Raw genomic sequence first — 17496 nt, 5'->3', positions numbered from 1 at the left:
TAGCCTTATTTCTGTGGAATCTGAGAACGAACAGATATTTCGAATCCCTTTGAAGGCTATACGGTCAAAGGAAATATCCTCCGATAACAAAGAGAAAGAAGCTTTCTGAGAAACATCTTTGTGTTCTGTGAAATCATCTCACAGACTTACAGCTTTCCCCTCAAGAAGCCTTTCGCTAAGACAGTTCGTGTGGAAATGGCTACGTGATGTTTGGAAGCCCTTAGAGGGCTATATTGAAAAACGAAATATCCTCAGATGAAATCTGGAAAGAAGCTTTCTGAGAAACTGCTCTGTGATGTGTGGCTTCCACTCACACAGTTACATCTGTATTTCGTGGATCTCTTTGCTAGCCTTATTTCGGTGGAATCTGAGAACAGATATTTCGGATCCCTTTGAAGACTATAGGGCCAAAGGAAATATCCTCTGATAACAAAGAGAAAGAATCTTTCTGAGAAACTTCTCTGTGTTCTGTGAAATCATATCACAGAGTTACAGCTTTCCCCTCAAGAAGCCTTTCGCTACGACAGTTCTTGTGGAATTGGCAAAGTGATATTTGGAAGCCCATAGAGGGGTATGGTGAAAAAGTAAATATTCTCAGATGAAATCTGGAAAGAAGCTTTCCGAGAAACTGCTTAGTGTTCTCTTAATTCATCTCACAGAGTTACATCTGTGTTTCGTGGACCTCTTTGCTAGCCTTTTTTCTGTGGAATGTGAGAACAGATATTTAGGATCCCATTGAAGGCTATAGGGTCAAAGGAAATATCCTCCGATAACAAAGAGAAATAAGCTTTCTGAGAAACTTCTTTGTGTTCTGTGAAATCATCTCACAGAGTTACAGCTTTCCCCTCAAGAAGCCTTTCGCTAAGACAGTTCTTGTGGAATTGGTAAAGTGATATTTGGAAGCCCATAGAGATGTATGGTGAAAAAGGAAATATCCTCAGATGAAATCTGGAAAAAAGCTTTCTGAGAAACTGGTTAGTGTTCTGTTAATTCATCTCACAGAGTTACCTCTGTATTTCGCGATCTCTTTGCTAGCCTTACTTCTGTGGAATCTTCGAACAGATATTTCGGATCCCTTTGAAGACTATAGGGCCAAAGGAAATATCCTCCGATAACAAAGAGTAAGAAGCTTTCTGAGAAACTTCTTTGTGTTCTGTGACATCAACTCACAGAGTTACAGCTTTCCCCTCAAGAAGTCTTTCGCGAAGACAATCCTTGTGGATTTGGCAAAGTGATATTTGGAAGCCCATAGAGGGCTGTGGTGAAAAAGGTTATATCCTTAGATGAAATCTGGAAAGAAGCTTTCTGAGAAGCTGCTCTGTGATGTGAAACTTCCACTCACAGTGTTACATCTGTATTTCGTGGATCTCTTTGCTAGCCTTATTTCTGTGGAATCTGAGAACAGGTATTTCGGATCCATTTGAAGACTATAGGGCCAAAGGAAATATCCTCCGATAACAAAGAGAAAGAAGGTTTCTGAGAAACTTCTTTGTGTTCTGTGAAATCAACTCACAGAGATAAGCTTTCCCCTCAAGAAGCCTTTCGCTAAGACGGTTCTTCTGGAATTGGCAAAGTGATATTTGGAAGTCCATAGAGGGCTATGGTGAAAAAGGAAATATCCTCAGATGAAATCTGGAAAGAAGCTTTCTGAGAAACTGCTCTGTGATTTGTGACTTCCACTCACAGCGTTACAACTGTATTCGTGGATCTCTTTGCTAGCCTTATGTCTGTGGAATCTGAGAACAGATATTTCGGATCCCTTTGAAGACTATAGGGCCAAAGGGAATATCCTCCAATAACAAAGAGAAAGAAGCATTTTGAGAAACTTCTTTGTGTTCTGTGAAATCATTTCACAGAGTTACAACTTTCCCCTCAAGAAGCCTTTCGCTACGACAGTTCTTGTTGAATTGGCAAAGTGATATTTGGAAGCCCCTGGAGGGCTATGGTGAAAAAGGAAATATCCTCAGATGAAATCTGGAAAGAAGCTTTCTGAGAAACTGCTCTGTGATGTGTGACTTCCACACACAGAGTTACATCTGTATTTCGTGGATCTCTTTGCTAGCCTTATTTCTGTGGAATCTGAGAACAGATATTTCGGATCCCTTTGAAGACTATAGGGCCAAAGGAAATATCTTCCGATAACAAAGAGAAAGAAGCTTTCTCAGAAACTTCTTTGTGTTCTGTGAAATCATCTCACAGAGTTACAGCTTTCCCCTCAAGAACCCTTTCGCTAAGACAGTTCTTGTGGAATTGGCAAAGTGATATTTGGAAGCCCATAGAGATCTACGGTGAAAAAGGAAATATCCTCCGATGAAATCTGGAAAGAAGCTTTCTCAGAAACTGCTTAGTGTTCTGTAAATTCATCTCATAGAGTTATATCTGTATTTCTTGGATCTCTTTGCTAGGCTTCTTTCTGTGGAATCTGAGAACAGACATTTCGGATCCCTTTGAAGACTATAGGGCCAAAGGAAATATCCTCCGTTAACAAAGAGAAAGAAGCTTTTTGAGAAACTTCTTTGTGTTCTGTGAAATCATATCACAGAGTTACAGCTTTCTCCTCAAGAAGTCTTTCGTTAAGACAGTTCTTCTGGAATTGGCAAAGTAATATTTGGAAGCCCATAGAGGGCTATGGTGAAAAAGTAAATATCCTCCGATGAAATCTGGAAAGAAGCTTTCTGAGAAACTTCTCTGTGATATGTGTCTTCCACTCACAGGGTTACATATGTATTTCGTGGATCTCTTTGCTAGCCTTATTTCTGTGGAATCTGAGAACTGATATTTCGGATCCCTTTGAAGAATATAGGTTCAAGGAAATATTCTCCGATTACAAAGAGAAAGAAGCTTTTTGAGAAACTGCTTAGTGTTCTGTTAATTCATCTCACAGAATTTCATCTGTGTTTCCTGGAACTCTTTGCTAGGCTTATTTCTGTGGAATCTGAGAACAGATATTTCGGATCCCTTTGAAGACTATAGGGCCAAAGGAAATATCCTCCGACAAGAAAGAGAAAGAAGATTTCTGAGAAACTTCTTTGTGTTCTGTGAAATCATCTCACAGAGTTACAGCTTTGCCCTCAGGAAGCCTTACGCTAAGACAGTTCTTGTGTAATTGGCAAAGTGATATTTCGAAGCCCACAGAGGGCTATGGTTAAAAAGGAAATATCCTCAGTTGAAATCTGGAAAGAAGCTTTCTGAGTAACTGCTTAGTGTTCTGTTGATTCATCTCACAGAGTTACATCTGTGTTTCCTGGATCTCTTTGCTAGCCTTATTTCTGTGGAATCTGAGAACAGATATTTCGGATCCCTTTGAAGGCTATAGAGTCAAAGGAAATATCCTCCAATAACAAAGAGAAAGAAGCTTTCTGAGAAACTTCTTTGTGTTCTGTGAAATCATAACACAGAGTTACAGCTTTCCCCTCAAGAAGCCTTTTGCTAAGACAGTTCTTGTGGTATTGGCAAAGTGATATTTGGATGCCCATAGAGATCTATGGTGAAAAAGGAAATATCCTCAGATGAAATCTGGAAAGAAGATTTCTTAGAAACTGCTCTGTCATGTGTGACTTCACTCACAGAGTTACATCTGTATTTCGTAGGATCTCTTTGCTAGCCTTATTTCTGTGGAATCTGAGAACAGATATTTCGGATCCCTTTGAAGACTATAGGGGCAAAGGAAATATCCTCCTATAACAAAGAGAAAGAAGCTTTCTGAGAAACTTCTTTGTGTTCTGTGAAATCAACTCACAGAGTTTCAGCTTTCCCCTCAAGAAGCCTTTCGGTAAGACAATTCTTGTAAAATTGGCAATGTGATATTTGGAAGCCAATAGAGGGATATGGTGAAAAAGAAATATCCTCAGATGAAATCTGGAAAGAAGCTTTCTGACAAACTGCTCTGTGATGTGAGTCTTCCACTCACAGTGTTACATCTGTATTTCGTGGATCTCTTTGCTAGCCTTATTTCTGTGGAATCTGAGAACAAATATTTCGGATCCCTTTGAAGACTATAGGGCCAAAGGAAATATCCTCCGATAACAAAGAGAAAGAAGCTTTCTGAGAAACTTCTTTGTGTTCTGTGAAATCATCTCACAGAGTTACAGCTTTCCCCTCAAGAAGCCTTTAGCTAAGACAGTTCTTGTGGAATTGGCAAAGTGATATTTGGAAGCCCAAAGAGGGCTATTTTGAAAAAGGAAATATCCTCAGATGAAATCTGGAAAGAAGCTTTCTGAGAGACTGCTTAGTGTTCTGTTGATTCATCTCAGAGAGTTACATCTTTGTTTCCTGGATCTCTTTGCTAGCCTTATTTCTGTGGAATCTGAGAACAGATATTTCGGATCCCTTTGAAGGCTATAGGGGCAAAGGAATATCCTCCGATAACAAAGAGAAAGAAGCTTTCTGAGAAACTTCTTTGTGTTCTGTGAAATCATCTCACAGAGGTACAGCTTTCCTCTCAAGAAGCATTTCGCTAAGACAGTTCTTGTGGAATTGGCAAAGTGATATTTGGAAGCCCATAGAGGGCTATGGTGAAAAAGGAAATATCCTCAGATGAAATCTGGAAAGAAGCTTCCTGAGAAACTGCTTAGTGTTCTGTTAATTCATCTCACAGAGTTACATCTGTATTTCGTGGATCTCTTTGCTAGCCTTATTTCTGTGGAAGCTGAGAACAGATATTTCGGATCCCTTTGAAGACTATGGGGCCAAAGGAAATATCTCCCGATAACAAAGAGAAAGAAGCTTTCTGAGAAACTTCTTTGTGTTCTGTGAAATCATCTCACAGAGTTACAGCTTTCCCCTCAAGAAGCCTTTCGCTAAGACAGTTCTTGTGGAATTGGCAAAGTGATATTTGGAAGCCCATAAGGGCTATGGTGAAAAAGGAAATATCCTCAGATGAAATCTGGAAAGAAGCTTTCTGAGAAACTGCTCTGTGATGAGTGACTTCCACTCACAGGGTTACATCTGTATTTCGTGGATCTCTTTGCTAGCCTTATTTCTGTGGAATCTGATAACAGATATTTCGGATCCCTTTGAAGACTATAGGGCCAAAGGAAATATCCTCCGATAACAAAGAGAAAGAAGCTTTTTGAGAAACTTCTTTGTGTTCTGTGAAATCATCTCACAGAGTTACAGCTTTCCCCTCAAGAAGTCTTTCACTAAGACAGTTCTTGTGAAATTGGCCAAGTGATATTTGGAAGCCCATAGAGGGCTAAGGTGAAAAAGGAAATATCCTCCGATGAAATCTGGAAAGAAGCTTTCTGAGAAACTGCTTAGTGTTGTGTTAATTCCTCTCACAGAGTTTCATCTGTGTTTCGTGGAACTCTTTGCTAGGCTTATTTCTGTGGAATCTGAGAACAGATATTTCGGATCCCTTTGAAGAATATAGGGCCAAAGGAAATATCCTCCGATAAGAAAGAGAAAGAAACTTTCTGAGAAACTTCTTTGTGTTCTGTGAAATCATCTCACAGAGTTACAGCTTTCCCCTCAAGAAGCCTTTCGCTAAGTCAGTTCTTGTGGAATTGGCAAAGTGATATTTGGAAGCCCAAAGAGGGCTATTTTGAAAAAGGAAATATCCTCAGATGAAATCTGGAAAGAAGCTTTCTGAGAAACTGCTTAGTGTTCTGTTGATTCATCTCACAGGGTTACATCTTTGTTTCCTGGATCTCTTTGCTAGCCTTATTTCTGTGGAATCTGAGAACAGATATTTCGGATCCCTTTGAAGACTATAGGGCCAAAGAAAATATCCTCCCATAATAAAGAGAAAGAAGCTTTCTGAGAAACTTCTTTGTGTTCTGTGAAATCATCTCAAAGAGTTCCAGCTCTCCCCTCAAGAATCCTTTCGCTAAGACAGTTCTTGTGGAATTGGCAAAGTGATATTTGAAAGCCCCTAGAGAGCTATGGTGAAAAAGGAATTATCGTCATATGAAATCTGGAAAAAAGCTTTCTGAGAAACTGCTCTGTGAAGTGTGACTTCCACTCACAGATTTACCTCTGTGTTTCGTGGATCTCCTTGCTAGCCTTATTTCTGTGGAATCTGAGAAGAGATATTTCGGATTCCTTTGAAGATATAGGGCCAAAGGAAATATCCTCTGATAACAAAGAGAAAGAAGCATTCTGAGAAACTTCTTATGTTCTGTGAAATCAACTCACAGAGTTTCAACTTTGCCCTCAAGAGGCCTTTCGCTAAGACAATTTTTGTGGATTTGGCAAAGTGATATTTGGAAGCCCATAGAGGGCTGTGGTGAAAAAGGAAATATCCTCAGATGAAATCTGGAAAGAAGCTTTCTGAGAAACTGCTCTGTGATGTGAGACTTCCACTCACAGAGTTACATCTGTGTTTCGTGGATCTCCTTGCTAGCCTTATTTCTGTGGAATCTGAGAACAGATATTTCGGAACCCTGAAGACTTAGGGCCAAAGGAAGTATCCGCCGATAGCAAAGATAAAGTAGGTTTCTGAGAAACTTCTTTGTGTTCTGTGAAATCATATCACAGAGTTACAGCTTTCTCCTCAAGAAGCCTTTCGCTAAGACAGTTCTTGTGGAATTGGCAAAGTAATATTTGGAAGCCCATAGAGGGCTATGGTGAAAAAGTTAATATCCTCAGATGAAATCTGGAAAGAAGCTTTCTGAGAAACATCTCTGTGATGTGTGACTTCCACTCACAGAATTACATCTGTATTTCGTGGATCTCTTTGCTAGCCTTATTTCTGTGGAATCTGAGAACTGATATTTCGGAACCCTTTGAACACTATAGGGCCAAAGGAAATATCCTCCGATAACAAAGAGAAAGAAGCTTTCTGAGAAACTTCTTTGTGTTCTGTGAAATCATCTCACAGAGTTACAGCTTTCCCCTCAAGAAGCCTTTAGCTAAGACAGTTCTTGTGGAATTGGCAAAGTGATATTTGGAAGCCCAAAGAGGGCTATTTTGAAAAAGGAAATATCCTCAGATGAAATCTGGAAAGAAGCTTTCTGAGAGACTGCTTAGTGTTCTGTTGATTCATCTCACAGAGTTACATCTTTGTTTCCTGGATCTCTGCTAGCCTTATTTCTGTGGAATCTGAGAACAGATATTTCGGATCCCTTTGAAGGCTATAGGGGCAAAGGAATATCCTCCGATAACAAAGAGAAAGAAGCTTTCTGAGAAACTTCTTTGTGTTCTGTGAAATCATCTCACAGAGGTACAGCTTTCCTCTCAAGAAGCATTTCGCTAAGACAGTTCTTGTGGAAGTGGCAAAGAGATATTTGGACCCATAGAGGGCTATGGTGAAAAAGGAAATATCCTCAGATAAAATCTGGAAAGAAGCTTTCTGAGAAACTGCTTAGTGTTCTGTTAATTCATCTCACAGAGTTACATCTGCATTTCGTGGATTTCTTTGTTTGCCTCATTGCTGTGGAATCTGAGAACAGATATTTCGGATCCCTTTGAAGACTATAGGGCCAAAGGAAATATCCTCCGATAACAAAGAGAAAGAATCTTTTTGTGAAACTTCTTTGTGTTCTGTGAAATCATCTCACAGAGTTGCTGCTTTCCCTTCAAGAAGCCTTTCGCTAAGAATGTTCTTGTGGAATTGGCAAAGTGATATTTGGAAGCCCAAAGTGGGCTATGGTGAAAAAGGAAATATCCTCAGTTGAAACCTGTAATGAAGTTTTCTAAGAAACTGCTTAGTGTTCTTTTAGTTCATCTCACCGAGTTACCTCTGTGTTTCGTGGAACTCTTTGCTAGGCTCATTTCTGTGGAATCTCAGAACAGATATTTCGGATCCCTTTGAAGAATATAGAGCCAAAGGAAATATCCTCCGATAACAAAGAGAAAGAAGCTTTCTGAGAAACTTCTTTGTGTTCTGTGAAATCATCTCACAGAGTTACAGCTTTCCCCTCAAGAAGCCTTTCGCTAAGACAGTTCTTGTGGAATTGGCAAAGTGATATTTGGAAGCCCAAAGAGGGCTATTTTGAAAAAGGAAATATCCTCAGATGAAATCTGGAAAGAAGCTTCCTGAGAAACTGCTTAGTGTTCTGTTGATTCATCTCACAGAGTTACATCTGTATTTCGTGGATCTCTTTGCTAGCCTTATTTCTGTGGAATCTGAGAACAGATATTTCGGATCCCTTTGAAGACTATGGGGCCAAAGGAAATATCCTCTGATAACAAAGAGAAAGACGCTTTCTGAGAAACTTCTTTGTGTTCTGTGAAATCATCTCACAGAGTTACAGCTTTCCCCTCAAGAGGCCTTTCGCTAAGACAGTTCTTCTGGAATTGGCAAAGTGATATTTGAAAGCCCTTAGATGGCTACGGTGAAAAAGGACATATCCTCAGATGAAATCTGGAAAGAAGCTTTCTGAGAAACTGCTCCGTGATGTGTGACTTCCACTCACAGAGTTACATCTGTATTTCATGGATCTCTTTGCTAGCCTTATTTCTGTGGAATCTGAGAACAGATATTTCGGATCCCTTTGAAGACTATAGGGCCAAAGGAAATATTCTCCGATAACAAAGAGAAAGAAGCTTTCTGAGAAACTTCTTTGTGTTCTGTGAAATCATCTCACAGAGTTACAGCTTTCCCCTCAAGAAGCCTTTCGCTAAGACAGTTCTTGTGGAATTGGCAAAGTGATTTTTGGAAGCCCATAGAGGGCTATGGTGAAAAAGGAAATATCCTCAGTTGAAACCTGGAAAGAAGCTTTCTAAGAAACTGCTTAGTGTTCTGTTAGTTCTTTTCACCGAGTTACATCTGTGTTTCGTGGATCTCTTTGCGAGATTTATTTCTGTGGATTCTGATAACAGATATTTCGGATCCCCTTGAAGAATAGAAGGCCAAAGGAAATATCCTCCGATAACCAGAGAAAGAAGCTTTTTGAGAAACTTCTTTGTGTTCTGTGAAATCAACTCACAGAGTTTCAGCTTTCCCCTCAAGAAGCCTTTCGCTAAGACAGTTCTTGTGGAATTGGCAAAGTGATATTTGGAAGCCCTTAGAGGGCTACGGTGAAAAAGGACATATCCTCAGATGAAATCCGGAAAGAAGCTTTCTGAGAAACTGCTCCGTGATGTGTGACATCCACTCACAGAGTTACATCTGTATTTCGTGGATCTCTTTGCTAGCCTTATTTCTGTGGAATCTGAGAACAGATATTTCGGATCCCTTTGAAGACTACAGGGCCAAAGGAAGTATCCTCCGATAATAAAGAGAAAGAAGCTTTCTGAGAAACTTCTTTGTTTTCTGTGAAATCATCTCACAGAGTTACAGCTTTCCCCTCAAGACTCCTTTCGCCAAGACTGTTCTTGTGAAATTGGCAAAGTGATATTTGGAAGCCCAAAGTGGGCTATGGGTAAAAAGGAAATATCCTCAGACGAAATCTGTAAAGAAACTTTCTGAGAAACTGCTCTGTGATGTGTGACTTCCACTCACAGAGTTACATTTGTGTTTCGTGGATCTCTTTGCTAGCCTTATTTCTGTGGAATCTGAGAACAGATATCTCGGATCCCTTTGAAGACTATAGGGCCAAATGAAATATCCTCCGATAACAAAGAGAAAGAAGCTTTCTGAGAAACTTCTTTGTGTTCTGTGAAATCACCTCAAAGAGTTACAGCTTTCCCATCAGGAGCCTTTCCCTAAGACATTTCTCGTGGAATTGACAAAGTAATATTTGGAAGCCCATAGAGGGCTATGGTGAAAAACTAAATATCCTCAGATGCAATCTGGAAAGAGGCTTTCTGAGAAACTGCTTAGTGTTCTGTTAATTCACCTCACAGAGTTACATTTGTATATCGTGGATCTCTTTGCTAGCCTGATTTCTCTGGAGTCTGAGTATAGATATTTCGGATCCCTTTGAAGACTACAGGGCCAAAGGAAATATCCTCCGATAACAAAGAGAAAGAAGCTTTCTGAGAAACTTCTTTGTGTTCTGTGAAATAACCTCACAGAGTTACAGCTTTCTTCCCAAGAAGCCTTTCGCTAAGACAATTCTTGTGGAAATGGCAAAGTGATATTTGCAAGCCCATAGAGAGCTATGGTGAAAAAGGAAATATCCTCAGATGAAATCTGGAAAGAAGCTTTCTGAGAAACTGCTCTGTGATGTATGACTTCCACTCACAGATTTACAGCTGTATTTCGTGGATCTCTTTGCTACCCTTATCTGTGTGGAATCTGAGAATAGATATTTCGGATCCCTTTGAAGACTATAGGGCCAAAAGAAATATCCTCCCATAACAAAGAGAAAGAAGCTTTCTGAGAAACTTCTTTGTGTTCTGACAAATCAACTAACAGAGTTTCAGCTTTCCCCTTAAGAAGCATTACGCTAAGACAATTCTTATAGAATTCGCAAAGTGATATTTGGAAACCCATAGAGGGCTATGGTGAAAAAGGAAATATCCTCAGATGAAATCTGGAAAGAAACTTTCTGAGAAACTGCTTAGTGTTCTGTTAATTCATCTCACAGAGTTACATCTGTATTTCATGGATCTCTTTGCTAGTCTTATTTCTGTGGAATCTGAGAACAGATATTTCGGAGCCCTTTGAAAACTATAGGGCCAAAGGAAATATCCTCCGATAACAAAGAGAAAGAAGCTTTCTAAGAAACTTCTTTGTGTTCTGTGAAATCATCTCACAGAGTTACAGCTTACCCCTGAAAAAGCCTTTCGCTAAGAGAGTTCTTGTGGAATAGGCAAAGAGATGTTTGGAAGCCCATAGTGGGCTATGGTGAAAAAGGAAATATCCTCAGATGAAATCTGGATAGAAGCTTTCTGAGAAACTGCTCTGTGATGTGAGACTTCCACTCACAGAGTTACATCTGTATTTCGTGGATCTCTTGGCTAGCTTTATTTCTGTGGAATCTGAGAACAGATATTTCGGATCCCTTTGAAGACTATAGGGCCAAAGGAAATATCCTCCGATAACAAAGAGAAAGAAGCTTTTTGAGAAACTTGTTGTGTTCTGTGAAATCGTCTAACAGAGTTACAGCTTTCCCCTCAAGAAGCCTTTCCCTAAGAGAGTTCCTGTGGAATTGGCAAAGTGATATTTGGAAGCCCATAGAGGGCTATGGTGAAAAAGGAAATATCCTCAGATGAAATTTGGAAAGAAGCTTTCTGAGAAACTGCTTAGTGTTCTGTTAGTTCATCTCACAGAGTAACATCTGTAATTCGTGCATCTCTTTGCTAGCCTTATTTCTGTGGAATCTGAGAACAGCTATTTCGGATCCCTTTGAAGACTATAGGGCCAAAGGAAATATCCTCCGATAACAAAGAGAAAGAAGCTTTCTGAGAAACTTCTTGGTATTCCGTGAAATCATCTCACAGAGATACATCTTTCCCCTCAAGAAGCCTTTCGCGAAGTCACTTCTTGTGGAATTGGCAAAGTGATATTTGGAAGCCTATAGAGGGCTATGGTGAAAAAGGAATTATCCTCAGATGAAATCTGGAAAGAAGCTTTCTGAGAAACTGCTCTGTGATGTGTGACTTCCACTCACAGAGTTACCTCTGTGTTTCGTGGATCTCTTTGCTAGCCTTATTTCTGTGGAATCTGAGAACAGATATTTCGGATTCCTTTGAAGAATAGAGGGCCAAAGGAAATATCCTCCGATAACAAAGAGAAAGAAACTTTCTGAGAAACTTCTTTGTGTTCTGTGAAATCATCTCACAGAGTTACAGCTTTCCCCTCAAGAAGCCTTTCGCTTAGACACTTCTTGTGGAATTGGCAAAGTGATATTTGGAAGCCCATAGAGGGCTATGGTGAAAAACGAAATATCCTCAGATGAAATCTGGAAAGAAGCTTTCTGAGAAACTGCTTAGTGTTCTGTTAATTCATCTCACTGGGTTACATCTGCATTTCGTGGATCTCTTTGCTAGCCTTATTTCTGTGGAATCTGAGTACAGATATTTCGGATACCTTTGAAGACTATAGGGCCAAAGGAAATATCCTCCGATAACAAAGAGAAAGAAACTTTCTGAGAAACTTCTTTGTGTTCTGTGAAATCATCTCACAGAGTTACAGCTTTCCCCACAAGAAGCATTTCGCTAGGACAGTTCTTGTGGAAATGGCAAAGTGATATTTTGAAGCCCATAGAGGGCTATGGTGAAAAAGGAAATATCCTCAGATGAAATCTGGAAAGAAGTTTTCTGAGAAACTTCTCTGTGACGTGTGACTTCCACTCACCGATTTACAGCTGTATTTCGTGGTTCTCTTTGCTAGCCTTATTTCTGTGGAATCTGACAACAGATATTTCGGATCCCTTTGAAGGCTATAGGATCAAAGGAACTATCCTCCGATGACAAAGAGAAAGAAGCTTTCTGAGAAACTTCTTTGTGTTCTGTGAAATCATATCACAGACTTAGAGCTTTCCCCTCAAGAAGCCTTTTGCTAAGACAGTGCTTGTGGTATTGGCAAAGTGATATTTGGAAGCACATAGAGATCTATAGTGAAAAAGGAAATATCCTCAGATGAAATCTTTAAAGAAGCTTTCTGAGAAACTGCTTAGTGTTCTGTTAATTCATCTCACAGAGTTACATTTGTATTTCGTGGATCTCTTTGCGAGACTTATTTCTGTGGATTCTGATAACAGATATTTCGGATCCCCTTGAAGAATAGAAGGCCAAAGGAAATATCCTCCGATAACCAAGAGAAAGAAGCTTTTTGAGAAACTTCTTTGTGTTCTGTGAAATCAACTCACAGAGTTTCAGCTTTCCCCTCAAGAAGCCTTTCGCTAAGACAGTTCTTCTGGAATTGGCAAAGTGATATTTGGAAGCCCTTAGAGGGCTACGGTGAAAAAGGACATATCCTCAGATGAAATCCGGAAAGAAGCTTTCTGAGAAACTGCTCCGTGATGTGTGACTTCCACTCACAGAGTTACATCCGTATTTCGTGGATCTCTTTGCTAGCCTTATTTCTGTGGAATCTGAGAACAGATATTTCGGATCCCTTTGAAGACTACAGGGCCAAAGGAAATATCCTCTGATAACAAAGAGAAAGAAGCTTTCTGAGAAACTTCTTTTTGTTCTGTGAAATCAACTCACAGAGTTTCAGCTTTTCCCTCAAGAAGCCTTTCGCTAAGACAATTCTTGTGGATTTGGAAAAGTGATATTTGGAAGCCCATAGAGGGCTGTGGTGAAAAAGGAAATATCCTCAGATGAAATCTGGAAAGAAGCTTTCTGAGAAACTGCTCTGTGATGTGTGACTTCCACTCACAGAGTTACATCTGTATTTCGTGGATTCTCTTTCCTAGCCTTATTTCTGTGGAATCTGATAACTGATATTTCGGATCCCTTTGAAGACTATAGGGCCAAAGGAAATATCCTCCAATAACAAAGAGAAAGAAGCTTTTTGAGAGACTTCTTTGTGTTCTGTGAAATCATCTCACAGAGTTACAGCTTTCCCCTCAAGAAGCCTTTCGCTAAGACAGTTCTTGTGGAATTGGCAAAGTGATATTTGGAAGCCCATAGAGAGCTAAGGTGAAAAAGCAAATATCCTCAGATGAAATCTGGAAAAAAGCTTTCTGAGAAACTGCTTAGTGTTCTGTTAATTCATCTCACTGAGTTCCATCTGTATTTCCTGGATCTCTTTGCTTACCTTATTGCTGTTGAATCTGAGAGGAGATATTTCAGATCCCTTTGAAGACTATAGGGCCAAAGGAAATATCCTCCGATAACAAAGAGAAAGAAGTTTCTGAGAAACTTCTTTGAGTTCTGTGAAATCACCTCACAGAGTTACAGCTTTCCCCTCAAGAAGCCTTTCGCTAAGACAGTTCTTGTGGAGTTTGCAAAGTGATATTTGGAAGCCCATAGAGGGCTATGGTGAAAAAGGAAATATCCTCAGATGAAATCTGGAAAGAAGCTTTCTGAGAAACTGCTTAGTGTTCTGTTAATTCATCTCACAGAGTTACATCTGTATTTCGTGGATCTCTTTGCTAGCGTTATTTCTGTGGAATCTGAGAACAGATATTTCGGATCCCTTTGAAGACTATAGGGCCAAAGGAAATATCCTCCGATAACAAAGAGAAAGAAGCTTTCTGAGAAACTTCTTTGTGTTCTGTGAAATCATCTCACAGAGTTACATCTTTCCCCTCAAGAAACCTTTCACTAAGAATGTTCTTGTGGAATTGGCAAAGTGATATTTGGAAGCTATTCGAGGGCTATGGGGAAAAAGAAAATATCCTCAGATAAATACTGGAAAGAAGCTTTCTGAGAAATTGCTTCGTGTTCTGTGAATTCATCTCACAGAGTTACAGCTTTCCCTTCAAGAAGCCGTTCGCTAGGAGTGTTCTTGTGAATTTGCAAAGTGATATTTGGAAGCCCATAGAGGGCTATGTTGATAAAGAAAATATCCTCACATTAAACCTGGAAAGAATCTTTCTGAGAAACTGCTTTGTGATGTGTGACTTCCACTCACTGAGTTACATCTGAATTTCGTGGAGCTGTTTGCTAGCCTTATTTCTGTGGAATCTGAGAACTGATATTTCGGATCACATGGAGGACTGTAGGGCAAAAGGGAATATCCTCCGATAGAAATGAGAAAGAATCTTTCTGAGAAACTTCTTTGTGATTCCTGAATTCATCCCACAGATTTACAGCTTTCCCCTCAAGAAGCCTTTCGCTAAGACTGTTCTTGTGGAATTTGCAAAGTGATATTTGGAAGCCCATGGAGGACTATGGGACAAAAGAAAATATCCTCAGAGAAAAACTGGAAAGAAGCTTTCTGAGAAACTGCTTTGTGATGTGTGACTTCCACTCACTTAGTTACAGCTGTATTTCGTGAAGATCTTTGCTAGCTTTATTTTTGTGGAATCTGCGAACTGATAATTTGGATCTCTTGGAAGACTATAGAGAAAAAGTAAATATCCTCTGATAGAAATGAGATATAAGCTTTCTGAGAAACTTCTTTGTTTTCTGTGAATCCATCGCAGATAGTTACAGCTTTTCCCTCAAAGAGTCTTTCGCTGAGACTGTTCTTGTGGAATTTCCAAAATGTTATTTGGAAGACCATGGAGGGTTAGGGGTAAAGAAAATATCCTAATATAAAAACTGGAAACAAGCTTTCTCAGAAACTGCTTTGTGTTCCGTGAATTCACCTCACAAATATACAGCTTTCCGCTGAAGAAGCCATTCGCTAAGACTGTTCTTGTGTAATTTGCAAAGTGGTATTTGGTAGCCCATGTAGGGCTATGGTGAAAAATGAAATATACTCAGATAAAAACTGGAAAGAAGCTTTCTGAGGAACTGCTTTGTGATCTATGAATTCATCTCACAGAATTACAGCTTTCCCCTCAAGAAGCCGTTCGCTAACATTGTTCTTGTGGAATTTGCAAAGTGATATTTGGAAGCACCTAGAGGGCTATGGGGAAGAAGAAACTATCCTCAGATAAAAACTGGAAAGAAGCTTTCTGAGAAAATGCTTTGTGATTTGTGACTTCCAGTCACTGATTACAGCTCTGTTTCGTGGAGTTGTTTGCTAGCCTTATTTCTGTGGAATCTGAGAACTTATAATTCGAATCCCTTGAAAGACTGTAGGAAAAAGGAAATATCCTCGGAGAGAAATGAGATCTTTCTGAGAAACTTCTTTGTGATCTGTGAATTCATCTCACAGAGTTACAGCTTTGCCCTCAAGCAGCCTTTCGCTAAGACTGTTCTTGTGGAGTTTGCAAAGTGATATGTAGAAGCCCATGGAGGGCTGTGGGGAAAAAGAAAGTATCCGCAGATATAAACTGGAAGAATCTTTCTGAGGAACCGCTTTGTGTTCTATGAATTCATCTCAGCGTGTTACAGCTTTCCCCTCAAGAAGCCGTTCGCTAAGACTGTTCTTGTGGAATTGGCAAAGTGATATTTGGAAGCCCATTGGGAGCTATGGTGAAAAGGTAATATCCTTAGATAAAAACTGGAAAGAAGCTCTCTGAGAAACTGCTTTGTGTTCTGTGAATTCAAATCACAGAGTTACTGCTTTCATCTCAAGAAGCTTTTCGCTGAGGCTGTTCTTGTGGAATTTGTAAAGTGATATTTGGAAGCCCATGGAGGGCTAAGGGGAAAAAGAAAATATCCTCAGATAAAAACTGGAAAGAAGCTTTCTGAGAAACTTCTTTCTGATCTGTGAATTCATCTCACAGAGTTACAACTTTCCCCTCAAGAAGCCGTTCGCTAAGAATGTTCTTGTGGAATTTGCAAAGTGATATTTGGAATCCCCTAGAGGACTATGGGGAAGAAGAAAATATCCTCAGATAAAAACTGGAAAGAAGCTTTCTGAGAAACTGCTTCGTGATCTGTGAGTTTATCTCACAGAGTTACAGCTTTCCCCTCAAGAAGCCGTTCGCTAAGACTGTTCTTGTGGAATTGGCAAAGTGATATTTGGAAGCCCTTTGGGTGCTATGGTGAAAAAGAAAATATCCTCAGATAAAAACTGGAAACCAGCATTCTGAGAAACTGCTTTGTGATGTGTGACTTCTACTCACTGAGTTACAGCTGTATTTCGTGGAGCTGTTTTCTACCTGTATTTCTGTGGAATCTGAGAACTGATATTTCAGATCCCTTTTAAGACTATACGGCCAAAAGATATCCTCGGATGGAAATGTGAGACAAGCTCTGAGAAACTTTTTCGTGATCTGTGAATTCATCTCACAGAGTTACAGCTTTGACTTCAAGAAGCCTTTCCCTAAACTGTTCTTTTGGAATTTGCAAAATGATATTTGTAAGCCCATAGAAGGCTACGGTGGAAAAGAAAGCATCCTCAGATAAAAACTGCAAAGAAATTTTCTGAGAAACTGCTTTGTGATGTGTGACTTCTACTCACTGAGGTACAGCTATATTTCGTGGAGCTGTTTGCTAGCCTTATTTCTGTGGAATCTGAGAAGAGATATTTCGGATCCCTTGGAAGACTATCGGGCCAAAGGAAATATCCTCGGATAGAAATGAGAGGGAAGCTTTCTAGAAACTACTTTGTGATCTGTGAATTCATCTCACAGAGTTACAGCTTTGCCCTCAAGAAGCCTTTCGTTAAGACTGTTCTTCTAGAAATTGCAAAGTGATATTTGGAATCCCATGGGGGGCTAAGGGAAAAAGAAAATATCCTCAGATAAAAACTGGAAGGAAGCATTCTGAGAAACTGCTTTGTGGTGTATGACTTCCACACAGTGAGTTACAGCTGTATTTCGTGCTGCTGTTTACTATCCTTATTTCTGGGGAATCTGAGATCTGATATTTCGGATCCCTTGGATGACTATAGGGCAAAAGGAAATATCCTCAGATAGAAATGAGAAAGAAGTTTTCTGAGAAACTTCTTTGTGATATGTGAATTCATTTCACAGAGTTACAGCTTTGCCCTCAAGAAGCCTTTCGCTAAGACTGTTCTTGTGGAACATGCAAAGTGATATTTGGAAGCCCATGGAGGGCTATGGGGAAAAAGAAAATATCCTCAGATAAAATCTGGAAAGAAGCTTTCTGAGAAACTGCCTTGTGTTCTGTGAATTCATCTCACAGAGTTACAGCTTTACCCTCAAGAAGAAGTTCGCTAAGACTGTTCTTGTGGAAATTGCAAAGTGATAT

General features: G+C 39.7%; 2 pseudogenes; both read left to right on the top strand.

The window, feature by feature from the left end:
* Positions 1–17496, top strand: part of LOC139358058 (uncharacterized) — a 106566-nt pseudogene that overhangs the window by 64241 nt on the left and 24829 nt on the right.
* On the top strand, positions 15627–16339 carry LOC139358272 (uncharacterized; annotated as a pseudogene).

Source organism: Macaca nemestrina, chromosome 14, assembly GCF_043159975.1.
Source record: "Macaca nemestrina isolate mMacNem1 chromosome 14, mMacNem.hap1, whole genome shotgun sequence".
NCBI classification, from domain to species: domain Eukaryota; kingdom Metazoa; phylum Chordata; class Mammalia; order Primates; family Cercopithecidae; genus Macaca; species Macaca nemestrina.
This window is presented reverse-complemented; position numbering and strand designations above follow the sequence as displayed.